The sequence below is a fragment of the Enhydra lutris genome, unplaced genomic scaffold (assembly GCF_002288905.1).
Source record: "Enhydra lutris kenyoni isolate GAN:26980312 unplaced genomic scaffold, ASM228890v2 scaffoldscaffold12, whole genome shotgun sequence".
In the NCBI taxonomy this organism is placed as follows: domain Eukaryota; kingdom Metazoa; phylum Chordata; class Mammalia; order Carnivora; family Mustelidae; genus Enhydra; species Enhydra lutris.
The window spans coordinates 2,009,321-2,035,464 of record NW_019154096.1 but is presented as its reverse complement, the minus strand read 5'-3'; the positions used below and the strand labels follow the sequence as shown (position 1 = coordinate 2,035,464).

Here is a 26,144-nt window from a genome sequence, read left to right as displayed (position 1 = left end):
ATCTTGAAAATGTAAATATAAAAAGGCAAAAAATTATTATTCATAACATCAAAACCTCCTAGAAAGAGTGTCTGCTCTTCACTGAAAAAATGTTCCAATAATCTGATTAAAAAATGGGGAGAGGGGTGCCTGGGTGGCTCAGTGGGTTAGAGCCTCTGCCTTTGGCTCAGGTCATGATCTCCGGCTCCTGGGATCGAGCCCTGCATCGGGCTCTCTGCTCAGCGGGAAGCCTGCTTCCTCCTCTCTCTGCCTGCCTCTCTGCCTACTTGTGATCTCTCTCTGTCAAATAAATAAATAAAATCTTTAAAAAAAAAAATGGGGAGAAAACATGGAGACATTTTTCCAAAGATGACATCCAGATGGCCAACAAACACATGAAAAACTCACCATCGCTTATAATCAGGGAAATACAAATCAAAACCACAATGAGATACCACTCACATCTGTCAGAATGGCTAAAATAAACAACACAAGAAACAACAGGTGTTGACGAGGGTACAGAGAAAGGGGAGCCCTCTTGCACTGTGGGTGAGAACGCAAACTGGTGCAGACACTCTAGAAAACAGTATGGAGGTTTCTCAGAAAGTTAAAAATAGAACTACCCTATGATCCAGCAATCACACTACTGTGTATTTACCCAAAGAATACAAAAATACTAATTCAAAGAGGTACATGCACCTCAAAGATTATAGCAGCATTATCTATAATAGCCAAATTATGGAAACAGCCCAAATGTTCATTGATTGATAAATGGATAAAGACGATACACACTGATACACACTGATACACACACACACACACAGAGAAAGAGAGAGAGAGAATATTACTTAGGCATAAAAAAGAATGAAATCTTGCCATTTGCACTTACATGGGAGGATCTACAGAGTATTATGCTAAGAGTAATAAGTCAGTCAGAGAAAGATAAATATCATATGATTACACTCATATATAGGCTTTAAGAAACAAAACAAATGAGCAAAGGGTCTGGGAAAAAAAGAGAGATGGGGGCAAACCAAGAAAAGACTCTTAAATACAGAGAATGAACTGATGGCTCCCAAAGGGGAGGTGGGTGGGGGCTTAGGTAAAGTAGGAAATGAGGATGAAGGCATGCACCTGTCGTGATGAGCACTGGGTGATGTGTGGAACTACTGAATCACTGTGCTATACATCAGAAACTATTATCATGCTGTATGTTAACTAACATAACTGGAATTTAAATAAAAAATTTTAAAAAAGGTTCTAGCTACAAATCATTATTTTCCATGAGCTATTTTCAAATGAAGAACTTCGGAAATACAAAGTAATAATAAAAAAAAAAAGGACCATAATAAATACCCATGGGCACCTGGGTGGCGCACTCAGAGAAGCACTGGTCTTCGGCTCAGGTCATGATCTCATGGTCCTTCGATCAAGTCCCGCATGGGGATCCCTGCTTAGCAAAGAGTTTGCTTCTCCCTCTCCCACTCCCCCTGCTTGTGCTCTCTGGCTTTCTCTCAAATAAATAAGTAAAATCTTAAAAAAATAAATGAATAAACACCCAAGTGTCAAAATAAATGAATAAACACCCAGCTTAAAAAAAAAAAAAAAAAATCACATAACCAGCTGAAGACATCCAGGTACCCAGCTGTTATTTTATTCTGCTTGTTCCCCTGAAAAAGCAATTATCATTCAGCTGAACTTAATGTTTATTATTCAAATGCTTTTTTTTTAGAGTTTTACTATATATGTCTATATTCTAACACTATCTATAGACTTGTTTTTAATATTGTAACATAATATAAATAAACAGTATCATACTGTGTGTCCATCTGTAATTCGATTTTTCAGTTTTGCTCAACATTACGTTTTTGGGATTTATTTATTTTTTTGGTACGTTTATAGTTTCACTGTGTATATTTAACATTGTTTAAATATACTACAACTTAATTATCAATTTCCCTTTGGAGAATTTCCCTACTGAGCTCTTTTGTATGTAGGTTCCAAAAATAAAATGTCTTTGAGGTGTTTCAGGTTCAGAGCAAAATGGAGCAGCAAATACCAAAGATTCCCATATATCCCTCCCATCGCACACAATCTCCCCACAGCAGAGTTGTCCCTTTGCTACAACTGGTAAATCGACACTGACACACCATTATCACTGAAAGTACATAGTTTACATTTGAGTTCTCCCTCGGTGTTGTAGGTTCTACGGGCTTTGAAAAATACACAATGCCATGTCTCCACCAATACAACCTCTTACAGAGTATTTTCACGGCTCTAAAAGTCCCCTGAGCTCCACCTGTTCATCCTCGCCTCCCCCGAACCCCTGGTGACCACTGATCCTTTCACTATCACCACAGTTTTGCCTTTTTAGAATGTCAGTTGGTTGCAATCCTACAGTATGTAACCTTTCCAGGTTTGCTTCTTTCCCCTTAGTAATATGCCATTCAGTTTCCTCCATGTTTTTTCATGGCTTGGTAGCTCATTTCTTTTTAGTGCTGATTAATATTCCATTGTCTGGATGAACCATGGTCTGTATCTCTACTCCTCTACTGAAGAACATATTAGTTGCTTCCAGGTTGGTTTGTTTTTTTTTTTAAAGATTTTATTTATTTATTTGACAGACAGAGATCACAAGTAGGCAGAGAGGCAGGCAGAGAGAGAGGAAGGGAAGCAGGCTCCCTGCCGAGCAGAGAGCCCGATGCAGGGCTTGATCCCAGGACTCTGGGATCATGACCTGAGCCGAAGGCATAGGCTTTAATCCACTGAGCCACCCAGGTGCCCCTTGACAAGTGCATACAAATAAAGCCGCTATAAACATCTGCATGCAGGGGCGCCAGGGTGAATCAATTAGGCCGCTGACTCTTGATTTGTACTCAGGTCATGATCTCAAGGTCCTGGGATCAAACCCCGCGTTGGGCTCCACGTTCAGCGTGGAGTCTGCGTGAGATTCTCTCTCACCCTCTGCCCCTGGCCCTCTCCCCACTCCCATGCTCTCTCTCAAATAAATAAATCTTTTAAAAAATTAAATGCTTATTTTAAAAAACCTGTGTGCAGACTCCACATGAATATAAATTTACAACTCATTTGGGTAAAGACCACAGAGCACAATTTCTGGGTCATATAAGAGTTTAGTTTTGCAAGAACCTGACACATTGCCCTCCAAAAGTGCCTCTTCCATTTTGCATTTTTTTAAAAAGATTTTATTTATTTACTTACTTGAGAGTGAGTGAGTGAGTGAGAGAACACAGCCAGGGCAGAGGGAGAGTGACTCCTGCTAAGCAGGGAGCCCGACACGGGGCTTGATTCCAGGACGCTGAAATCATGACTGTTAAGCCCGAGTTTTCGGGTCTGAGAAACCACCAAGGAGCCAAGCACCGATGCAATCACACGAGGGTTTATTTGACAAGCTTAAGCTTGGGCCCAAGTATACCCGACACAGCGGAGTAGGGACTTGGACCCCGAACCAGATTACAGTCAGAGTTTTTAAAGGCAGAGTAGGGGTGGACTCCTCCGTGGGTGAGGACAAAGGGGATTATGGATGATGCAAGTCTCCAAGGATTTTTGGAAGCAAGGTCTCCAGGACCTTGAGGGGCTAACTATTGTTGGGAGAAAGGTTATTTATTACCAATAATAAAAATCTTCTTGTGAGACCCTTTAGATGTTTATCAGTGGGCCATATACTTGGGAATGATTCTCGACACTATCTTGGAGGCTTAGAGATAAAGTAATTGTTAAAGTAGACTTACAGGATCCTGGTCAGACCAGTTGGGGTAGGGGGTTGGTCGGGCTAGGATTGTCCTTAGCAAAACCTCAAGGTGAGGGCAGTTAAGTCCCCAGGGGAGAGCCACTCTGTTTCAAGGGCTTGTCAGTAGGTGAGGAATTTTAATGATTTTCTTCTGCCTCTGTTGCCACGTCAGCTAAACTTCAGGTGGGATGGCCTTAATTTTCTCGGCCTCCACAATGACCTGAGCCGAAGGCGGAGGCTTAACCCACTGAGCCAGGCAGGCACTCCCCATTTTGCATTTTCACCAATAATGAATAAGGATTCCTGTTGCTTCACATTCTTGCCAGCATTTGGTATTGTCAGTGTTTGGGATTTTACCATTCTAATTGGTGAGTAAGGGGTTTTTTGACTGCTTTTGTTACTACAAAAAATATTGAACGTATATGTACATAATTTCATGAGCCCGTGTGCAAGAGTTGGTCTAAGCCAGACATATTTCTTGGAGTATATTTGCTAAGTTCCAGATATTACCATCTTAAACATTTAGGTATAATATTGGTATAGTTATTTTTAATTGATACCAAGAGATACAAAATAATCAGGTATAATATTGTTCTCCCTAGTAGTTGTATCAACTTATACTCCTAACAGGAATCTGTGAATACTTCCACGGACCCATATCTTTTCCACCGTTTGACACTGCTGGACTCACTAACTGTTGCCAATTTCAAGCATGAGAAATAGAATGTGATCTTAATTTGTACATCCCTTGTTACTAAGGATCTTGAGCATGTTTTTAAATATTTGGAAGCCATCTGAGTTTTCTATTCTGTGGACTACTTCTTCAAAGGTTTTGTTGAACATTTTTGTACTTGGATATTCTTTCTTCTTTATTAATTGGTACATGCTCTTTATATATTCTGGATAATAACATTTTACCAGTTATAAATACACATGTTAAAAATACCTTCTCCCAACCCGAGGCTTTTTTTGTTTAAATGGTTTCGGTTGCTATCCAGAAGTCTTTAATTTTTATGTAATCAAGTATGTACTTATTTTGCTTTGTGGTTTATGCTTTTGTGGATTTTTAAAGCATCAACTTTGTTGAGCCATAACTTAGCCCATTAAAATTTTCCATTTAGAGGTATACAACTTAATGAGCTTTACCATGTGTCTATAGCCACGTAAACCATCACCACAACCATTAAAAAAAAAAAAATCATTTCCATGTTTTATAGAATAAAAGCCACTGTGTGTCTCTGCAGTAAATTCCCACCTCCTTCCTCCAGGCCTTGCCAACCACTGATCTGCTTTTTGTCACTGTGGCTTTGTTGTCCTACTTTCATAGGAACAGAATGGCACAGTATGTAGTCCTTACTGTCTTGCCTCTGTCACTTGACTTAAAGCTCTTGAGTTGCATCTACGTTGTTGCACAGCTAAATGGTTCATTCTTTTTATTGCTAAGCGGTATCACTTTCTAAGTCGGTGGAAATTTGGGTTTATAAATAAAGCTGCTCCAAACATAGAAGGCTTTGAGCAGAAACATGGATACGGAACCCAGATAAGCAAACTTGGGCTTAAAACCTGCCAAACTGGTTCCTAAATGTGCCATTCTGCATCGCCATCCACACTGGGAGAGCTGTAGTTGCTCTTGGTATTGTCAGCTCCTGGTAATATGCATCTCAGCCTTTGCAGTGGTCAGGCAGTGGTTTACCACTGTGGTTTTCATATGCCCTGCCCTGACAACCATCTTTTCACAGGCTTACTCACCTCCCTCAGGAATGTGTTTTTCAGCTGCAGTGCGACATTTAAAGGACTCCATTCTCCGAAGGCATTCAATGGATCTATATCCGTTGGACTTTTCTCGTATCCCCTCAGCTATAGTTAATACTACTGATCCCTTGGTTCCCACCAGAAATGCTCTCCTCCCTTGACTTTTTGACTCTGATCTAGCCTGTCCTCTTCCTTGTGCTCTCCTTGTTTTCATCTTGAGTCCCTTTCTTGGTCACTGTCAAGTTCATTCATGACTCACTCTTCTTCCTTTTCTGCACTGGACACAAAGACATTCCTCACCAATCCAACTAGACCTTGCCTCTAGCAAATCTCAGTTCCAAAATCTTTGCTGACAACCCAGTTCATAGTGGTCCTTCCTGTAAGGACCTATTTTATATTTTTATATTTTAGCAAGAGGCTTTCACTGAGATTAAACAAAAACTTGTTGTTTAACCCTTAAACTGTCCCTGCTCCCCTTCTCCCAGGGGATTCACTTAAAAACAAGTCCCAGAAACCAGCTCCAGGTAACAAAGCCCAGATACAAGGGTGGGCCAGGCTAGGTGGAGATATCAATCAGTGGGGGGTTGCATACTGTCTCCCTAGCTACCAAGGAGTATGCCCCCCCCACCCCGGGCCCTTTGGGAGGCTTTTTGGCGCCTATCCTAATCAAGGTGTAATAGGCTGGGTCAAATGTCTGCTAGGGTAAATTGTAACTCAATTGGTCACCTAGCATCACTGTGGAGTTTCCACAGTGTGTGTGTTACAATCTTTTTGGTCACCTGTGCGTGGCCAGGCCTGGCCGCATGGCCTTTGCCCTTAAAAGCTAGTCTGTGTGGGACACCTGGGTGGCTCACTTGGTTAAGCAGCTGCCTTCAGCTCAGGTAGTGATCCCAGCTTCCTGGGATGGAGTCCCATATCGGGCTCCTTGCTCGGCAGGGAGCCTGCTTCTCCCTCTGCCTCTGCCTGCCGCTCTGTCTGCCTGTGCTCACTCTCTCTGACAAATAAATAAAATCTTTTATAAAAAAAAAAAAAAAAAGCTAGTCTGTGAAACAGAGAAGGGTCGCCCTCTCTTGTAAGAGGTGCGTCCCCGAACGTTTGGTTAGATTCTTGATGCTTGGCATGAAATAAAGCTTTGGTTGACCTTCGCTTTATATCAGTCTCTCTCCTTTAATCACGGACCCATTTTGGGGGCATTACACTTCTCGTATTTGATATCTACAGACTGCGCTTAGATCAGATTACTAACTGATCCACCAGTACATCTGATTAAATAAATCTCTTATGTTCTTCACTGGCTATTTTAGGTCTTTTTTTTTTCCCCTCCCATATGAGCCTGACTAAGTTTTGCAAGAAAGAGGATATTTTAATAGTAAAACACATGTTAAGCATTTTATAAGTAATGTTGCCTGTTGCATAATTTAAGCAAAGTAAAAAATATAATCGCAAGTTCTTTATCACTTACAATAAAATGTATGAAATTAAAAACTTTCTATGCCACAAGAGTTATGGAAGCAAAAAAAAAAAAAAATCCTACCATTTCCTTCTGTAGCAACTTTGTCAACTATTTATAATTTTTAATCATGCTGAAAAAGATTCCTTCTTTACATAAAGTAGAAAATTAATTATTCCTGCAATGGACTGTACCAAATCTATTATCAATCTGTACTAGATTTAAGCACTATTAGAGTCACAAATACGAATATTTACCCAGGTAAATCCAAAATCATTAAACTCCTTAAATCATGAAGACAGTGTCGGTGCATTCTTTGGAAGACGGAGTAGGATTTAAAAAGCCACACAAACTGGTAAACTGTCAGAATAGATACATCACTATTAATCAAGTCATCGGCCCCAAGGAAAGGACAAAATTAGTAAGAAATCAACTACCGTTCATGCATCATCTACTTCCTTCAGAAATGTGCGACGTCCCAGAGACAGGAGATGAATGAGATACTCCCTGCCTGAAGGTGTTTTTGTGATTATTATTTCATAATAATTTCAAAAAGTAAATGTCAAGGCACAGGTGATTTAGCAGCAGGAGGTGCAGTAGAAGGAGGAAATCACTTTGCTTCATGGAGAGAGGAGGAGGGAGAAGGTGTGTGAGAACCAGAGAGAGAGAGTCACCCACGAGAAGGCTTCCTTCAGGGGAGGCACTCACTGCACAAGGACATTCCCGGAGGAGAGAGAACTGAGCATACACAAAGGCAAGTCTTCTTCCAGTAAACTCAGCCAGGCTGGATTGTTTACAACTCCAGGGAAGGTTATCCATGTCGGAATACACAAATCAGTGAGCAGCGACAATGATTAGCTCCTTGACCAAACTCCTCCCGGGCCCTCAGAACCCTCTTTTTGACTAGGCCTCAACCCTGGCCTATTAAAAACTAGACACTCTCAACAAACATGATTTTGTCCATACCCCTCCCCTACACATTAAAAGACTTCATCAGTAACAGTTTCGAACAGCTTAAGGTCATACCCCTAGGATGACCCCAAGCCACCCTTCGCAGCCTGTCTGAGAAAGCTCGAGGCTGCCAAGAGATTTTACAGTTTGTTCTAGCCAACACCTGGCAACAGGCCCTACGCCCTTTCTTAGAGCATTTACTAAAAAAGCTTTACAACTGAATTCTTCCTCTGTTCCTTTGGGATATACCTAGATCTCTTCCAACTCAAGAGTGTCTCTCTGAAAAATCTGAAAGTCATTCCTTTGAAATGGCATCATCAGGAAGGACAGGACCTCTGTTCCCCAGTCTTGAGAGAACAGAATCCTAGCTTCAGTAGCTCTCAGCTAGCAGACACAGCTGGCCTAAACGGCATTTACCGGGACTATTCCTTCTAATTTCTCACTTCTCTTACTCTACTAAGCCCTCACCTTCCCCCGCTCCTGGCTCTCCTCCCTTCTGTAACATTCCCAGCCACCTTCATACACATCAACATTGAGTTCAGTTCCCCCGGACTCGCTTCCCCATTGCAAGAGGATACTGCAGATTAAAATCTGTCCTTACCAGGATAACCAGCCTCTGGCTTTGGTGATCTCTGATAGAGGAGCCAGAAATACTGCAGTCCATTGTTCTCAAGCTTTCAGCAGCTCTCTTTATCTTTCAAATACAGTTGTAAGGGTTACCTGGCATTTGAAGCCCAGCCCCACCCCCAAGAGAGCACTTAGGAATTCCTATTCACAGACAAATGCCTCTCCTCTGTTCCTTTGTCCTTGCTCTCCTTATGCCAGGCTTCTTTCCACAACCAATTCTATTTATCTCTATTCATTTTTCACTCCTTTATTCCCTCATTCATATGCCAAACATATTCATCAACTCAATTCCACTAGTCAAGAAGCCCACTCTCTAACCTTCATAAAACCTCCAACAGTTCCAGCCAGAAGCACTCTCCTTCCAAACTTTAGGAGAGCCTGAGGACCTTCAACCTGCAGAAAGAACATTTTTCTTACATCTGTAATTGTTGCTCCTATTGCATTTCTTCTAGCTTCTCCTTTAAGAATATAAAATGTTCTGTATGTTCTATCAGGTATAAACACACTACAGTCTATGGACCAAATGTGGCCCACTCTCTGCTTCTGTATAGCACAGAAGCAAAGAGTGGCTTTGACACTTTGATAGTCAAAAAAAAAAAAAAAAAATCCCACAAATACTTTAATTTTTTAGAAAAAAATTAATACAAATTTCTAATAGAAATTTAGAAATGTTCTAAAAAATTGAAATTTTTAAATTTCAATTAAAAAATTAATAGAAACTTAAGTGCCCATTAATATATATAGTTTTTAATGGAACACCAGGATGCTCATTTGTTTACATATGGTCTGTGGCTGTTCTCCTGCTACAAGGTCAGAGGTGAGCAGTTGCAGCAAATTCATAGAACCCACAGAGCCCAATTTATTATCTCGCCTTTTTACAGGAAAAGCGTGTCAACCCCTATGTGAGATCATTTGCTACAGTTGTGTTCACTCCAGTGATGGGTAAACCATACTTTCAGATCCAGAAAATACAACAGTGTGTAAGACCCTCCTGCAGTTTTCAGGTTTTTACTGGCTTTCATTTACTTCAGCCCTGATCTTCGAAGTTGGCAGCTTCTCCTTCCCTTCTCTTGGTTCCGTTCTCTACTATAATAATCAATATGCCATCATCAAAGCCATAAGTCCTAGCTGGGCTTCTGCCAACTCTGGTCCTCTCTCTACATATGCCTCAGGTACTTCATTTGTGAGGACCAAAGCTTCCAGAATGCAACAGGTCATCAGCTTCATGCCAACCAACGCCCATGCCATTTGTCAGGACTGTGAACGGAGGTCAAGGGAGTCACAGGAGGGACCAACACACTGCTGTTCACGTTCCTTGTTAGTACAGCCCCTTGAGCAAAGGCAGGTAGGTTGGTTAGGTGAATTCAAGTGTCTGCCAATATTTCTAGAGTGTTGCAGGTGAACCTATGTGTATCAGAGGTGAACTCCAGGTAGGTTTTCTCCAACTGGTTCCATCTGCCTTATAATGAGTAGATACCTCTCCCAGGTTTTAGATTGTTTTCCAGTCTTAGGTTTCAGTGTTTTCTCAAGTTTTTATTTCAAGAAACATAATGGGAATCAGAAGCTCAGCTTTGACTATAAGAATTCTTTAAAGTCTTGGGGCACCTGGGTGGCTCAGTGGGTTAAGGCCTCTGCCTTTGGCTCAGGTCGTGATCCCAGGGTCCTGGGATCGAGCCCCACATCGGGGTCTATGTGTGGCTGGGAGACTGCTTCCCCCCTCTCTCTCTGCCTGCCTCTTGGCCTACTTGTGATCTCTGTCAAATAAATAAATAAAATCTTTAAAAAAAAAAAAAAAGAATTCTTTAAAGTCTTTAAAAGATTCTAAGAATGAGTCTATAACTCATAAGACAATCTATCATTGTGGTATTATTCAAATATCCCATAGAATGCTTCCTACTTGGGGGATATCAATGATGTCATCTTCGTCCTTTTGTATCACCACCATTTCCTAACTGGGGAGCAGCATCGACGTGTATGTAAGACACTAAGAATAACCATTTCCACACAGCTTACACAGTACAAGTTAACGAATAGTTCTCCTCTGCCCATAAATAATCAGTTAAAAACTGTTAGGCATTTCCTCATGATGCTTCCATTCCAGCAGAACTTTGTATAAGTATGCAATCATTAATTCTTTGTCAACAACAAAACACCAAAATTAAGAGGGTTCCTTTCTGCCACACCTACCATCACTTTTGTTTTCCTCTTAAAGTATTGGCAAAGAAATAATTATATAACTAAAACACAAAGATTTTGAGAATCAAATATGGCTACTGGTCATTTATTTTCTTTCCCAACCATCTTGGCCTTTTTCCTCCCTTTTGCTCAAAGCAAAATTCTGTGAAAAATCACAAATAAGTAGAACAAAACAACAATAATGTTAATATTTATTTTCCTATCCTTGTCTTTTATTACTTCAATTAATTTTTAGAGGAAACACATTGAGAAACTACCATCTCTTGCTTAAAATGTTTCCTAAACTTTATTTTTAAGTGGATCTTCCTTACATCATCCAGCACTTATTTTATACTGACATTTTTATTATTCAAAAATTTTCACTTGAAAAAGAAGAACAGTTCATTTGGAATATCACAACTATTATGCATCATTAATATCCTAATGCATTATTTATAGTGGTGAATAATATCCTGAATGAGAAGTCACTGAAGATAAAATATTGCTCTATCATGTTCCATTAAGGGAAAAAATACTTTTAATTAAAGTGATGCCATAGAAATTAGAAGAAACGGAAAGAGCTCTTGAGATTGTTTTATCAACAAGGCTCAACTTCCTTTTTGGAAGCCTGATAAAAATCAACAGTGTTGTCTCGTACATGTGGTGGATATGGACCAGTCTTAGAATTCCAGTAGCACTAAAGTGTTAAGTCTAAGACAGATCTTAAAAATTCTTCTTATCTCTGTCCTGAGTCCACAAAGACTAACACCAGAAAACTATGCTTGTAGCAATAAGATCATTCAACAAGAATTTTTTTTAATAAACTTTCTCCTCTAAGAGACTTCATGACGATTGATAAATGACTGACCTAAGACTATTACCGATTCTCTTTATAACTTAATGTACACTTAAATTCGTACACACATATGTGTGTGGGCACGCCAAGTATCATTCCATACATGTATATGTTTTGATATCCTCTCGAACCGAGCAACATATGTGAAGGCTATTGATACCTTCATTTTTTAAGCAGCTTTTTTATGGATTTCTCTCATAAATCCATTTTGCCATAGCTTTTCCACTGATCTTCTTGGGACTTTTAGGCATGTCATCAAATTGTCTGCAACTGTCTCTTCATATCCAAACTTAAATCTCTAGGTCTAATTACACTGGCTCAAGCCTCCCACACAAACAGGGTCAATACAGAGATAATGAATACCCCTAACTTGTGCCTAATTCTGATCATGAGTGTTCCCCTATAGATAAAGCAATGACCTAATTGAAGTTGTGTTTGTAAAATAATGTTAGTGAGTTATTCATCGACTCCTAGTTTTACTAACTTCTGAAACATACACTCTGAATTTTATCAAGTGACCTTTTCCTTATCTTCAGAGATGTCCAAAGGATTTTTCTCCTTAGCGCTACTAATATGAAGATTATTAATTATCCTTTTTTCTTGGTACCGAGCCACTCTTGGATTCCTAGAATAAATTACTTGGTCAGGATGTATGTTTTAATGCAGCACTGGTTTCTTTAAAAAAATATATATTTTACTCAGATTTTGGTATCAATATTCATAAGTGAAACTGACCAAAAATTTCTCAATGTGATTTGAGATTTTTAGAATCCATTTTATAGCTTACTTGATGAAATAAATTTGGAAGTTTTCTTTCTTTTCTTAGGCTTTGGAATAATTTGAATAACATACATAAGTAGGGATAATGTGACTGGTGTTTCTTGTCAGAAAATTCTTTTACTGCTTTATTTATCTGATAATTAGCCTATTTAGATTTTCTGTGGTAAATTTAATTTTTTCTAGAAAATGATTCATTTTGTGAAGATCTTCAAATCCACTTGTACATAATTGAACAACTGGTCTCTTATGATTTAATTTCTTCTGTTTCTATCATTATCTTCCTCCTACATTTATGAAACTTTTAATGTTTGAATATTTGTGCTTTCTTTTTTTTTTTTACTCGATTAGTGGTTTGCCTATTTTTTTTTCAAAGAACCAATCTTTAAATTAACTCACCCATTTCCTTTTTACTTAATTCCCTCCTGTTGCTTTCTTTTGCTATTTTTTCTAGTTTTTAATGTGATTAATTCATTTTTTAATTTTTATTGATATATACATTTAATGCTAAAATCTCTATTCTCATGACTTCCATAGCTGTGTCCCACATATTCTACACCACGTTTTCATTCTCACTAAATGCAAGAAATCCTTCAATTTTATTTGATACTTCTACGTTCACTCAACACTTATTTAATAGTGTGACTTCTTAATCCTTAGGTAGAAGGGACTTTTGTGGGGTTTTGGCTTTTTTTTTTTTTAAGATTTTATTTATTTATTTGACAGAGATCACAAGTAGGCAGAGAGGCAGGCAGAAAGAGGGGGAAGCAGGCTCCCCGACGAGCAGAGAACCTAATGCAGGGCTCGATCCCAGGACGAGACCATGACCCGAGCCAAAGGCAGAGGCTTAACCCACTGAGCCACCCAGGTACCCCTGGCTTTTTTTTTTTTTTTTTTTAATTTTTAGTTTTATTTCTTTAGACTTATGTTTATATTATTGCTGCTCTTTGGAATTTACTCTGTGTGTGTGTGACCTAAAATGTGGTCAATATTCTTTAATGTTTTATATGAACCTTTTAAAAATATATACTCTGAGGTTTAGGTCTTGACATGTCTTTATAAGGTCAATCTCACTGAGTTTTTATACTAAGCATTTTACTCATTTTTTTCTACCTGAAGTATGTTAGAGTGCCTATTTTATTTGTACTCTGTTCTCTTGGTGTCTGTAATTTTTGGCTTAAGGAAGTGGTTTCTGCTATTGGGTGCATATACCTATGTAATCTTTACTGAGAAGTATACCCCTTAAAATTATTAAATGTCCTGCTTTGTCTCTTTTCAATGTTTTTGGTCTGGATTATGCCTTACCCAATAATGAGTTTGAGAAACCCACTCTATTTTTACTTGTGTTTCTTAGTATACCCTCGTCCATCCTTTTATTTGTATGTTCTGTATCTGTTTCAGTAGATATAACATCATATTTGGCTTTGTTAATTCAAAATCTTAAGTTCTTTGTCTTTAACAGGTCAGTCAAGTACACTTACAGTTATTTATATGAACGCTTTTTTTTTAAACTCTTCCCACTCTTCTCCCATTTTTGGTAATTTACCAACTTCACAGTGTTGGGCATAGACCCACTCTGCATGATGCTCTCTCCTTCAAAATCATCATGAGTCTCAACAACGTAAATAAATGTGCATTGCTTGGTTCCAACCAGTCCTCCTGCCAGAGTCTCTACTGAAGCTCACTGTCCAGTAAATTCCTAAAGAAGGGCTCACGGAAACAATATCCCTAAATTGTTTCACATTCATAATTGTTTCTGGCTTTTACATGAAAAGTCAGTTTGGCTGGGATACTTGACTCAGAATTCCTTTGAGTTTCTTAATATATTACTCCATTTTCACTTGGCATAAAGCATCGGGTTATAAAATCTAATGACAACACGACCTCCTTTCCTTTAAAAGTGATTTGCCTTTTGGCCCGGATTCAACAGATTTTTTTTTCTTTACCTTTAATGAATATACTTTACTAGATTATCTGTCTTGGCCAGCTAAGAAGTTGGTTTTCCAAAGTATACACTACGCATTTTCAATGTGTAGTTTCAAGCAAGTGTTCCTGAGCTTTGGTATTCCTCCCACGGTCTTTTATTATAAATACATCAGATGTTCTTCTAATACATTCTGTTGTTCTCCTTTATAGGAAAAAAGAAAAAAAGACCCTTTTTTTTAAACTTTTATCTATAAAGGAGAACAACAGAACATGTTGGATAAAAGTAAAAAAAAAAAAAAAAAAAAGTCTTTTTTTCTTTTTTTTTTTTTTTTCCTTTAAGTAGGCTCCACGCACAGCACGGAGCCCAACACAAGGCTTGAACTCAAAACCCTGAGGATCAAGAGTCAGATGCTCAACCAGCTGAGCCACCCAGGCACCCCTGTAAATAGATTATCTTTTACTAATTTAGGTTCACAACAAAACTGCATGGAAGGCACAGAGATTTTCCCATACATTCTCTGCCTGTACGTCTGCATAGCCGTCCCCATTATGAATGTTCCCCACCATCGTGGTACATTTGTTAGGACACATGAACATACACTGACACATCTAAATTGCCCAAAGTCCATACAACTATGGTTTTACTCTTAGTGCTGTATATCTTTCTGACAAATATATAATGGCATGCATCCATCATTATATCATCATACAGAAGAGATTTGCTGGTCTAAAAATCCTCCAAGTTCCACCTTTTCATCCTTTCTGTCCTCCCTAACCCTTGGCAACCACTGATTTTGTTCATGGTCTCTAGAGTTCTTTCAGTTCCAGAATGTCATATAGCAAGAATCACATGGTTCATAGCCTTTTCAGACTGGCCTCTTTCACTCATTAGTACATATTTAAATTTTCTCCATGTCCTTTTATGGCTTGATAGCTCACTTTTTTTTTAATGATAAATAATACTCCATCATCTGTATAGACCACAATTTATCCATTCTTTAATGAAGGATATCTTGATTGCTTCCAAGTTTTGGCAATTATGAATAAAGCTTCTATAAACATCCACATGCAAGTTTCTGTGTGGACGTACGTTTTCAATGCCTTTGGGTAAATACAAAGCAGCACAATCAGGGGATCATGATAAAAATATAGTTTTCAAAATGGCTGACCCATTCACCCTCACAGGTCACAAATGAGAATTCCTGCTGCTCCACATCCTCACCAGCATTCGGTGTTTCCAGTTCTGGAATCTGGCCATTCTTTTTTTTTTTTTTTTTTAAGATTTTATTTATTTATTTATTTGACACAGAGAGAGAGATCACAAGTAGACAGGCAGGCAGAGAGAGAGAGAGAGGGAAGCAGGCTCCCCGCCAAGCAGAGAGCCCAATGCAGGACTCGATCCCAGGACCCTGAGATCATGACCTGAGCTGAAGGTAGTGGTTTAACCCATTGAGCCACCCAGGCGCCCAAATCTGGCCATTCCAATAGGTCTAGTGGTATCCATTTCTATTTGCATTGCCCTGATGACGTATCACACGCATTTTTTCATGTGCTGATTTGTCATGTAGATACCTTCTTTGGCAAGGTGCTTTCTAAGGTTTTTGGTCCATTTGTTAATCAGTTTGTTTTCTTTCTTTTGATTTTTAAGAGTTCTTTCGATGTTGTAGCTAACGGTCCTTTACCAAATGTGTCTTTTGTGAGTTTCTTCTCCCAGTCTGAGGCTCATCTTCTCATTCATTTAACATTGTCTTCCCCAGAGTACAGGTTTCTAATTTGAATGAGCTTTCATGGGTTTTATCTAAAACATCTTCACCATACAACATTATCTAGATTTTCTACTACGTTATTTTCCAGGATTTTACAATTTTGCATTTTAAAGTCTGTGATCCATTTTCAATTAATTTTTGTGAAGGGCATAATGTCTGTCTAGATTCTTTTTTTTTTTCCTTTTTTTTTTTTTTTTTTGCATTAAAATGTCCAATTATTCCTGTACCACTTGTTGGAAAGCTTACTTTTGTTGCCTTGTCTTCCTTTTGTTCATTTGACAAAAATCAGTTGACTATTTGTGAGTCTATTTCTGGACTCTCTATTCTGTTTCACTAATCAACTGGTATATTTTTTCACTAATACCACACTGTCCTTAATACTGTAGCTTTTTAAGAAAACGTTGTTTTCTCCTTCAATATTATGTTGTCTATTCTGGGTCTTTGGATGCTCCAAATAAACTTCATAAACAGTCTGTCAATATCTGCTGAATAACTTGCTGAGATTTTGACAGGCATTGCGTTATCTACAGATCGAGTCTGACAGAACATTTTGCTAATACTGAGTCTTCCTATTCATGAACATAGAATATCTCTCCATCTAGCTAGTTCTGCTTTGTATCTTTCACCTAATTTTCATAGTTTTTATCTTATAGATCTTATAATATTTTCTTAGGTTTACAAGTAAGTTATTTTTTTTTCCATTCTAAGATAAATGGTATTGTGTGTATTTTTTAAAGATTTATTTGAAAGAGAGACCAAGCCACGGAGCACAAGCAGGGGGAGGGGCAGAGGGACAGAGAGAGAGGGAGAAGCTGGTTTCCCTGCTGAGCAAGGAGCCCAAGACAGGGCTTGATCCCAGACCCTGGGATCATGACCTAAGCCAAAGGCAGACACTTAACTGACCAAGTCACCCAGGTGCCCCTTCTCTTTCTTATCTTATTGCATTTGCTAAGTCTTTCAACAAAATGTTGAACATCAGTGGTGAAAGCTAACATCTTTGGCTTGTTTCTGATCTTAGTGTGAAAACTGAAAGCTTCTCAATACTAAGATGCTAGCTGTAGATTTTCTGTAGTCTTCATGAAGTTGAGAAAGTTCCTCCCATTCATAGTTTACTGAGAGTTTTTATCATGAATGGATGTTGGGTTTTGTTAAATGCTATTTCTGTACTTAATAATATGATCCTATGATTTTTCCTTTCTCAGGTGATGTGATAGATTATAGTAGTTGAATTTTTAATTTGAATGAGCCTTGCTTACCTAGGATAATAAATTCTGTGGTCATGATGTGTAATTCTTTTTATACACTGTTGGATTTCATTTGTAAATAATTTTATTTACATTAATGTTTATAAGAGGTATTGGTCTGTATTTCTTTGTTATTTTGTTTTTGGTGGGTTTTTGGTGGGTTTTTTTTTTTTGGTCTTGTATTTCCAGGTTTTGATTTAAGAGTAATCTTGGCCCCAGAGAATAAGTAAAGAAGTATTTCTTTGGCTTGTATCTTCTGAAAGATTATAGCTAACCTATATAATTTCTTCTTTAAATGTTTGATAGCATTCACAAGTGAATCCACCTGGGCCTGCCACCTTTAGTATAGAAAGTTATTAACTGCTGTTTCAATTTAATATCTAAAAGCCTATTCAAATTGTCAGTATCTTGTGTGCATTTTGGCAGATTGTGTCTTTCAAAGAATTCATCCATTTCACCTAGTTTAAAAAATCGTGGGTACAGAATTATTTCTAGTATTGCTTTATTAACTACTTAATGTTTGTGGGATCTATAGTGATGTCTCTTATTTCTGATGTTAGTAATTTATATTTTTTTCTTAACTAGACTGGCTAGAAGCTTATGAATTTTATTGATCTTTTCAAAGAAATATTTTTATCGATTTTGATTTTCTGTTTTCAATTTCATTGAATTCTGCCATAATTATTTTTCTTTTCTTCTGTTTACTTTGGATTTAATTTGTTCTTCTCTTTCTAGTTTCATAAGGTAGAAGTTTAGATTATTGACTTTAGACCTTCCTCATTTTTAATAGATGCACTCTGTACTTTTCATTCCCCCACCCCCCACAAGCATTGCTTTTGCTGCATCTCAAATTTTGATAAGTTGTGTTTTTATTTTCATATAGTTCAAAGTATTTTTCTAGTTAATCTTAGATTTATTAACCATGTTAACCTCCAAGTACTTAAACATTTTCCACCTTTCTATTTAAATTCAGTCGTTGTCTGAGACCAGATACTTTATGATTTCTGTCCTTTTAAATTTGTTAAGTTATAGGTTATGGCCCAGAATATGGTCTATCTTGGTGAATGAGTCCATATGAGCTTGAGAAAAATGTGTATTCTGTTATTGCTGGATGAAGTAAACCACACTTGCCCATTATATCCAGTTGATTGAAAATGTTGCATAGTTCAACTATTCCCTTGCTAATATTCTGCCTTTTAGATTTCCCCATTTCTCATAAATGGGTGTTGAAGTCTCCAATTGAGACCGTGGATTCATTTATTTTTCCTTTGATGCTGTTGTTAGGCCCATACATGTTAAGGATTGTTATGAGAGCTGATTCCTTTGTAATCGTGTAATGCCAGTCTTTATCCCTGATAACTTTCCTGCTATTCCTACTTTTTAAAAATTATTATTAGCATGATATATCTTTCTCTATCCATTTGCTTTTAACCTATGTGTCTTTATATTTGAGGTGAGTTTCTTATAGGCAAGAAATAGTTAGGTGTCATTTTTTATCCAGTCTGACAGTCTCTTAATTGGTGCATTTAAACCACTAAGGTTCAAAGTAATTATTGTTATAAGTGAATTAAGATCTACCATATTCATTTCTGTTTTCTATTTGTTGCCCCCTTATTCTTTGTTTCCACTTATGTCTTCCACTCTTTTCCTGCCTTTAGTGGCTTAGGTGAACATTTCATATGATTTTATTTTCTCTCCTTCATATATAGGTTATACTTTTTTTTTTAAGTGGTTTTTTTAGCATCTGTAATATACATTTACAACTAATCTAAATCCACTTTCAAATAACATTACACTCACGTGCCATGGAGAGTGGACATACCTTATAACAAAATAATCCTAATTCATCCCTCTCATCCTTTGTAGCACTGCTGTTATTCATTTCACTTATACCTAAGCATACATAGGCAAAGAGAGTGTTGCTGTTGGTACTCTGAGCAAACTTTTGCTTGTTATATCAATTAAGAATAAGAAAAATAAAAACCTTTAATTTTTACCTTCACCAATGCTTCCTTCCTTCCTTTATGTAAACTCAAGTTTCTGAGCTTTCCTTCTTGCTCAAAAGCTTTTTTTAACACTTCCTATAAGCCAGGTCTACTGGCAACAAATTTCTTTTTGTTTGTCTGAGAAAGTCATTTCTCCTTTACTCCTAAAGGACAGTTTTACAGGAAACAGAATTCTAACTTGGTAGCTTTTCCCTCCCAACATTTTAAGTATTTTACTCTCTTCTTGCTTGCAGGATTTCTAAAAAATTGGATATAATTCTTATCTTTGCTCTCTTATAGGTAAGATTTTTTTTTCTCCAGCTTCTTTCAAGGTTTTTTGTTTAATTTTCTGTACCTAGAAAATGATATACCTACATGTAGTGGGGATTTGCATTCATTCTTCTTGGTATTGTCTTAACTTCCTGGATCTGTGGTTAGACGTTGGACATCAACTTGCAGAAATTATTGGTCATTATTGTTTCAACTATTTCTTCTATTCCTTTCTTCATGTTTCTAGAGCTCTTTGGTAGTTGTCCTACAGTTCCTGAATATTCTTTTTTTTTTCTTATTCCAATCCTTTTTTTTTTTTTTCCTTTTCTTTTCTTTTTTGGGGGTTTTTTTGGAGTTTTCCTCAAATTCCCAAATTTTTTTTTTTTTTTTTTTTTCCAATCCTTTTTTTTTTTTTCCCTTTACTTTTCAGTTTTGGAGGTTTCTATGGAGATATCCTCAAACTCACAGATTCTTTGTTCTGCCAAGTCCAGTCTAATAATAAGCCATCAAAGGCATTCTTAATTTCTGTCAGTGTTTTTGTTCTCTACCATTTCTTGTTTCTTTCTCTGAATTCCACCGCTGCTTACATTGCCCATCTGTTCTTGTAGGCTGCCTGTTTTATGAAGTGGAGTCTTTAGCATATTAATCATAGTTGTTTTAAATTCCTGGTTTGATAATTCCCACACTGCTGCCATATCTGAGTCTGATTCTAATCCCTGATCTGTCTCTTCCAACTGTGTTTCTTGCCTTCTCCTTGATAGCCACACAAGATGTTTTGGGTAAAGGGAATTGCCGTACACAAGCCTTCAGTAAAATGATGGTAAGGTGTGGGAGGAGGAAGTGTTTGATGGTTCTATTAAGTCTCAGTCTCCCAGTGAGCCTGTGCCTCTGGACTGCAAACTTCACACATTTCTCAGTGTCCTCCCCTTAGGTGGGACAGGATGAAAAGAGTTGGCTGGAGTTGGCTATTTCCCTTCCCCAGGTTAGGTTAGTTATGATACAAGCCCAGCAGGTTGAGTTCTGGCAAAATAGTGTCTCTGGAGGGCAGACCTTGTTAAGAACGTAATACTCTGGATTATTTCAAAGTGATTCTTCTGCCCTCTCCCTGACAGAAGCACAAGGGAATTTTTCTCCAGTATTCACTGTGAGAACCTGGTAGAACCCCAAGAGGTAAAAACCCCAGAAGCGTGGAGCCCCTGCATAACTGGATCCCCGTGGAATTTCTAAGTCTTAAGAGTTGTCCACACTGAGCCTCCAGCAACTCGTCAGTTCCAGTTCAGGTTTTCCCACCCAGCATGGGTTCCTGCTCACAGGAGCTGGAATTCTCTGCGCCCGCCTGTCAGTCTCTCTGATTTGGGGGTACAAGTGTGTCCTGTGATGTGGTTGTCTCATGGATCTAAGAAGGGCTGTTCATTTCTCACTTTGCCCAACTTTTTACTTGTTAGGACAGAGTGATGACCTCCAAGCATCTTACATGCTGGATAGGAACTTGGAAGTCTCCCACATGGTTTTATCTCTTCATTTCCTTTGGAGATATTATATTATATATATATATTTTTTTTTTTTAAACAGGTTTTCACTTTTCCATTTTCTTTCATTTTTTTTTTAAGATTTTATTTATTTATTTGACAGAGAGAGATCACAAGTAGACGGAGAGGCAGGCAGAGAGTGAGAGAGAGAGAGGGAAGCAGGCTCCCTGCCGAGCAGAGAGCCCGATGCGGGACTCGATCCCGGGACCCCGAGATCATGACCTGAGCCGAAGGCAGCGGCTTAACCCACTGAGCCACCCAGGAGCCCCATTTTCTTTCATTCTTAAGGCATTACCCATGGTTTATATGTTCTCATGTCCTTTCTAGTTTAGTCTCCATTTCTAAAGTTAGTTTCTCTGTGACTTAAAATTTCATCCTATCATCTTTCAGGTCTTTTCAAATCTTTCTCTTCTCCACTCACCTTATTTCTGAGTTTATAATCTATGCTGCTCCCTCAAAGCACCTCTCTTCACTGAATTTTAGTTCATTCTGGAACATCATGTAACAGTTTTAAGTCTGGTGGACCTGTAGTCCCTATAACATTATTATGCTCCTTATTGTCTCTTTGACATATAAAATTCTATATACATATATAAATTATATGTAAAAGATAACTTCAAATAATTATGTAGATAAATATAAATTAGATTACTTCATTATTACACATAAGTTACACACAATTACATATAATTATATATGTATACATAATGGTTTTATACATAGTATAATTATATGTCTACATGTATAGTACCATTATATGTAGTATGTAAAATATATATTACACATAATTTATGTAATTATATATGTATATATAATGGTTTTATATATTATACAATTATGTATAGAACATGGTATAATTATGTATATATAATATATATGTGCAGTATACATAGGTATATATTTATATAAAATAAAAAGACACCAAGCAGGAGCAGAATTCTATCTACAGGCAATAAAGACATAGTAGATAAACTGGAAGGAGCTTTCTCATAGAAAAGGAGGGTGGGTCAACATAGCTTCTGTAGCTACGTGGCTATCGAGTAACTTCTTCTTTTGTTTTCACCCAGTATTCAAAACACAATGATTCTTTTATGAGATCCGTTGGCCCTATTTCCCTTCCCCTGTTTTACCTGGTACTTCTCTATCCTTTGCCCCTACTCAATCCATACTTGATTCTCAATCTTTTCTCCTCAAATCCAGGCCTATCTACATTTTTTAAAATTACTGATTTCTTTTCAGTGTAACAGAATTCATTGTTTATGCACCACACCCAGTGCTCCATGCAATACATACCCTCCATAATACCCACCACCTGGCTCCCCCAACCTCCCACCCCCTGCCCCTTCAAAACCCTCAGATTGTTTTTCAGAGTCCATAGTCTCTCATGGTTCATCTCCCCTTCCAATTTCCCTCAACTCCCTTCTCCTCTCCATCTCCCCATGTCCTCCATGTTATTTGTTATGCTCCACAAGTAAGTGAAACCATATGATACTTGACTCTCTCTGCTTGACTTATTTCACTCAGCATAATCTCTTCCAGTCCCGTCCATGTTGATACAAAAGTTGGGTATTCATCCTTTCGGATGGAGGCATAATACTCCATAGTGTATATGGACCACATCTTCCTTATCCATTCATCTGTTGAAGGGCATCTTGGTTCCTTCCACAGTTTGGTGACCGTGGCCATTGCTGCTATGAACATTGGGGTATAGATGGCCCTTCTTTTCACCATATCTGTATCTTTGGGGTAAATACCCAGTAGTGCAATTGCAGAGTAAGAGGGAAGCTCTATTTTTAATTTCTTAAGGAATCTCCACACTGTTTTCCAAAGTGGCTGCACCAACTTGCATTCCCACCAACAGTGTAAGAGGGTTCCCCTTTCTCCACATCCTCTCCAACACACGTTGTTTCCTGTCTTGCTAATTTTGCAGGCATATCTACATTTGAATCTAGATACAATCTAGATTTAAAAGGTTCGTTTCCAAAGTTGTAGGCCGAGACTGCTCCGGAAATATTGGTTCATCTTTACCATGTCTCCCTCATCCCCTTCTCATTTCAGCTGCTTTTTCCGCACTGGCCCACCATGTACCCCGGGAGTCCGTGTAGCAAGTTTCTGGACACAAAAGAAACCAGGTTGCCTTTCCTCCACTTCCTTCAGTATACATCTATATACCCTGTGTGGGGATAACATGTCATCTAGTTTATTCTAGATCATACGTTGTATGTGTGTGTGTTGCGGGGGGGGGGGGGGGTTCTGCTATCTTCCGAGCTCTGCCTGCTTTTATGTCAAGATTGGCGGAGATGAAAATCTATGCCTCTATATGATAACTTCTCATTTTCTCTCAAACATTTAGTTATAACAAGTGACTAGGTTTCTAAAAGCAAAAGCCCTACATCTCAATCGTAAAAGACAGAAAATGAAAAGGCATTCATATAAAGAATGTGAAGTATCCACGATTATAATTTACAAATGACTAACTGAAAGATATCATCAGATTTGATGTTTACATGTTCTGCAGGAAAACCTATGCTGGAGTTATGAACCATCCTCTTTCAGGCAGAAATCAGCATGAAGAGATGTCCAGGAACATGAAACAGTCTTCTAAGAAAGTTAGTCCTGCCTTCGATTAAAAGATTCTGTAGTTGGGGCTCCTGGGTGGCTCAGTGGGTTAAGCCGCTGCCTTCGGCTCAAGTCATGATCTCAGGATCCTGGGATCGAGCCCCGCATCGGGCTCTCTGCTCAGCAGGGAGCCTGCTTCCTCCTCTCTCTCTGCCTGCCTCTCTGCCTGCTTGTGATCTCTGTCAGATAGATAAATAAAATCTTTAAAAAAAAAAAAAAAAGATTCTGTAGCTTAAGACGTGTCTTAATGTCTTAAGACCACTCACCACCACCAACAATTCTAATTCTCTCCATCTTTTTAATAAATGCAGGAGACAACAAAATTGAGAGGCAGGAAAAGAAGGACCATCTCCCATTTTCCACCAATGGAAATCGAATCCACAAGTATCTGTGCGAAACACAGCTGGACCTCGGTTTACATATTTTAAACATGAATGAGATCGAGTTTTGACACTAATTATAAAACAATTCAAAGTCTATAAAAGATATAATTGGGCTAAGAGTAGTGGTCCCCTTTCAAACCTAAGGGTCTCCTTAATTTTGGGGATGACTTACTGGGTTCAAGGCACTGTGCCCGGTACTAAGCAATAAGAGAGAAGAAATTAAGTGAGCTATGCTCTGCTCCTCAGGGAATTCAGAAGCTGGTGTAGGTATCTGAGAGCAGGTGAGAAGCTGGTGTGGATTATACAGAAGTAAGCCCACCTGGCAACATAACAGAAGTATTAACAAAGTACACAACAAACAACACAGAGAACAGAACTCAGGGACCTTGAACAGAAGCAACCCAGAAGAAGGACTATTTGAAATAGGCTTTGAAAGACAAGCAGCATTTCAGCCAGCTGAGAAGTACAGGAAGGACATAACAAAGGCACGTGGAAATACCGGGGGTGGGGGGGGGTGTCACACAATGACACAGTAGGGGGTTTTCAAGTAAGAGTGTATTTATGTTGTAAGTACTTACCAAAAAAAAAAAAAAGTTCCAATAGGCTTACTGGACATCAACTGCTATTCATTCTATGTTTGATAAAAACAATCCCCATGGAGCATAACAAATAACATGGAGGACATGGGGAGATGGAGAGGAGAAGGGAGTTGAGGGAAATTGGAAGGGGAGGTGAACCATGAGAGACTATGGACTCTGAAAAACAATCTGAGGGTTTTGAAGGGGCGGGGAGTGGGAGGTTGGGGGATCCAGGTGGTTGGTATTAAGGAGGGCATGGATTGCATGGAGCACTGGGTGTGGTGCAAAAATAATGAATACTGTTATGATGAAAAAATAAAAAACTAAAAAAAAAAAAAAAACAATCCCCATATCTCATTCCACACGCACATTTTCAAAGACGCCGAAAAAGAATACAAGAGGATGACAACAAAAATGGTCCAAATGGTTGGTTCACTAGCTCATCATGAGTTAACAATGAGAGTGTCAAGTATTCCTCCCAGGAAGGAACCAGCTTAAATGGATGCCTAGCCCTCGTCAGTGCCTTCAGTGCCACATGAAATGCCTACCACGAATCAGGAGCATTCATTTTTAACACGGAGACCCCCTCTTATAGTACAGGAACGAGAGAACAATAGCCAACACAGCATTCACCATAATGTGAAAACCCAACACCAGCTAGCTAAACGGTGTGCCTGGTTCTACGCACCACAGAATCTCAGGAACCACGGGGGAATGTGCTCTATGTTAAAATGCTTAATATTGTCCTCTTAAGAATACTTTTCACAACTAACACCTAATATCGTAATTTGTACAAAGAGAACGCTCAATCAACACTTGTCGAATCAAAAATAAATCTAGGCAGGGCTATAAAACACATAATGTTTTGCCACCCACTATTATAAGGTGAATCATGTTACTTGGCATGGAATTATAATAAATGAATCCTATGTATACATTGCTCAGCATAGTTTCACAGAATAACCGAAGAGATACTGTGGTATCAAGGAAAGAGTCAGGGATTTGCAGCCAGCAGGCCGAGATGTAAGCATGGAAAACCAATGCTAACACTGTGGCTTCGAGTCCCATTAACCATATTAGGCACAGCACCTGACCTCTATTTGCTTCCTATGTCCCCATGTGTACAGTGGTTCTTACTGTCACACTCTTACTGCAGCAGCTGAATGAGACTGCCTGTCCGAGGACTCCGGAGACCAGAAAGTACTGCACAAAGGATGACAACACGGACTGATTTCTGGTTGACTTTCCACCCATCAGACATCTTCCTCTTTCCCTTTGTCCACATGGTCTGATCCTTCAGCACATTGGCAAGGCATGTTGTCAATACCCCCCAGATCCCCCACCATCACTGTAGTCTGAAGAACCAGCAGCTCCCATCCAGATCTCCATCTCCCTGCTTCCAGGCTTGTTCTCTCAACATCCTCCAGTCACAAAGCAATGGCTAAATCAAACTGCACTGTTCACCAGTTCCAATGGCCTCCCTTCATCCTAGAGCGATACCTCCACTCCTGGCCATGGCCTGGAAGGCC

General features: G+C 38.6%; 1 protein-coding gene across 1 annotated transcript in view; it reads right to left on the bottom strand.

Annotated features, from left to right (window-relative positions):
- Positions 1 to 26,144, bottom strand: part of LOC111144745 (ryanodine receptor 2) — a 549,385-nt gene that overhangs the window by 497,505 nt on the left and 25,736 nt on the right. The gene's annotated exons all lie outside the window — the stretch shown is intronic.